Source organism: Panthera uncia (assembly GCF_023721935.1).
Source record: "Panthera uncia isolate 11264 chromosome E2 unlocalized genomic scaffold, Puncia_PCG_1.0 HiC_scaffold_19, whole genome shotgun sequence".
Taxonomy (NCBI): domain Eukaryota; kingdom Metazoa; phylum Chordata; class Mammalia; order Carnivora; family Felidae; genus Panthera; species Panthera uncia.
The window spans coordinates 24,250,907-24,253,792 of record NW_026057588.1 but is presented as its reverse complement, the minus strand read 5'-3'; the positions used below and the strand labels follow the sequence as shown (position 1 = coordinate 24,253,792).

The window sequence follows — 2,886 nt, the reverse complement described above, 5'->3', positions numbered from 1 at the left end:
CTAGACTTGATCTGTCCTATAAGAAATGCTAAAGGGAGTCCTTCAAGTGAAAAAAAAAAAGATGGTAGAAAGCAGCTTGAAGCTGTATGAACATATAAGGTTCTCCAATAAAGGTAAATATATGGACAAATATAGTAAACTGTACTGTTGTGATTTTGGTGCATAAAATTAGAGGTGAAAATCCAGCAAAAAAAAGATATAAATCAATGTTAATAGGTATACAACAAATAAAGACATAATTTTTGACATTAATGACATGAAGTGGGGGGATGGAGCTGTAGAGGATAGAATTTTTGTACATGATGGAAATTATCAGTTTAAAATAGAATGTTACGGGAACTTTCTAGAATGCTCAGTGCAAAACGGAGAAGCGGCGGCTGCCCGAGCTGCACCCAGCAATGTGCTCCCTCCAGCTCCCCCACACCGACCTCAGCCCCCTCACCGGCTGTAGAAAATGGTGAAAGAAAATACTTACTACATTTTGGGGGTCAAACCCAATGCCACCCAGGAAGAATTGAAAAAGGCTTACAGGAAATTGTCTTTGAAGTACCACCCTGACAAGAATCCAAATGAAGGAGGGAAGTTTAAACAGATTTCTCAAGCTTATGAAGTGCTCTCTGATATGAAGAAAAGGAAATTATATGACAAAGGAGGAGAACAGGCAATTAAAGAAGGTGGAGAAGGTGGTGGTTTTGGCTCCCCCATGGATATCTTTGATATGTTTTTTTTTTTTGGAGGAGGAAGGATTCAGAGAGAAAGGAGAGGTAAAAATGCTGTGCACCAGCTCTTTGTAACTTTAGAAGATTAGTATAATGGTACAACAAAAAAACTAGTTCTGCAAAAGAATGTGATTTGCAATGAATACGAAGGCCAGGGTGGTAAGAAAGGAGTGGTAGAATGTTGTCTCAATTGCTGAGGTACTGGAATGAAAATAAGAATTCATCAGATAGGACCTGGAATGGTTCAGCAAATTCAATCTGTGTGCATGGAGTGCCAGGGTCATGGGGAACGGATAAGTCCTAAAGATAGATGTAAAAGCTGCAATGGAAGGAAAATAGTTCGAGAAAAGAAAATTCTAGAAGTTCATATTGACAAAGGCATGAAAGATGGCCAGAAGATAACATTCCATGGTGAAGGAGACCAAGAACCTGGATTGGAACCAGGAGATGTTATCATTGTTTTAGATTAGAAGGACCATGCTGTTGTTACTAGGCGAGGAGAGGCATGTTCATGTGTATGGACATACAGCTGGTTGAAGCACTGTGTAGCTTTCAAAACCAGTGTCTACTCTTGACAACAGAACCATTGTCATTATCTCTCATCCAGGTCAGATTGTCAAACATGGAGCTATCAAGTGTGTGCTGAATGAAGGCATGCCAATTAATCGTAGACCATATGAAAAGGGTTGCCTAATCATCGAATTTAAGGTAAACTTTCCTGAGAATGGCTTTCCCTCTCCTGATAAACTCTCTTTGCTGGAAAAACTCCTACCTGAGAGAAAGGAAGTAGAAAAGACTGATGAAATGGACCAGGTAGAACTGGTGGACTTTGATCCAAATCAGGAAAGAAGGCGCCATTACAATGGAGAAGTGTATGAGGATGATGAACATCACCCTAGGGGAGGTGTTCAGTGTCAAACCTCTTAATGGGGCCAGTGAATAACACTGCTGGCATTTTATATGCAGTGATGAATGAGTGAAAGACTATAATCATAGCTCACTACTTACTGTTGTTGTTGTTGTTTTAATATTCAACTATAGTAGTGTTTTAAAAGTTAAATGAAGAGTAAAAAATATAAAAGTTCTGACTTTGCCCTGTATGTATGATGACTTCAGTGTGCAACATAAGTTTAATACTTGTAAAAACTACTTCCAAAACAAATCTCCCCATGAGGTCCCAATAGTTCATTTTTGCTTTTAATTCCCTTGCCTTTGGGGATGTGTCGAGTAAGAGATTGCTACGGCTGAGGTCAGAGAGGTATTTTCCTGCTTTCTCCTCTAGGGTTTTGATGGTTTCCTGTCTCCCATTCAGGTCCTTTATCCATTTTGAGTTTGCTTTTGTGAATGGTGTAAGAAAGTGGTCTAGTTTCATCCTTCTGCATGTTGCTGTCCAGTTCTCCCAGCACCATTTGTTAAAGAGACTATCTTTTTTCCCTTGGATGTTCTTTCCTGCTTTGTCAAAGATTAGTTGGCCATACTTTTGTGGTCTATTTCTGGGGTTTCTATTCTATTTCATTGGTCTATGTGTCTGTTTTTTTGCCAATATCATGCTGTCTTGATGATGACAGCTTTGTAGTAGAGGCTAAAGTCTGGGATTGTGATGCCTCCTGCTTTGGTCTTCTTCTTCAAAATTACTTTGGCTATTCGGGATCTTTTGTGGTTCCATACAAGTTTTAGGATTGCTTGTTCTAGCCTCAAGAAGAATACTGGTACAATTTTGATTGGGATTGCACTGAATGTGTAGATAGCTTTGGGTAGTATTGACATTTTAACAATATTTATTCTTCCAATCCATGAGCATGGAATGTTTTTCCATTTCTTTATATCCTCTTCAATTTCCTTCATAAGCTTTCTATAGTTCTCAGCATACAGATGTTTTACATTTTTGGTTAGCTTTATTCCTAGGTATTTTATGCTTCTTGGTGCAATTGTGAATGGGATCAGTTTCTTTATGTGTCTTTCTGATGCTTCATTATGGGTGTATAAGAATGCAACTGATTTCTGTACATTGATTTTGTATCCTGCAACTTTGCTGAATTCATCAGTTCTAGCAGACTTTTGGTGGAGTCTATTGGGTTTTCCATGTACAATATCATGTCATCTGCAAAAAGTGAAAGCTTGACTTCATCTTTGCCAATTTTGATGCCTTTGATTTCCTTTTTGTTGT

At 38.5% G+C, this 2,886-nt stretch overlaps 1 pseudogene; it reads left to right on the top strand.

Annotated features, from left to right (window-relative positions):
- Positions 1-454: 454 nt before the first annotated feature.
- Positions 455-1,721, top strand: LOC125915211 (dnaJ homolog subfamily A member 1-like; annotated as a pseudogene).
- Positions 1,722-2,886: the final 1,165 nt, after the last annotated feature.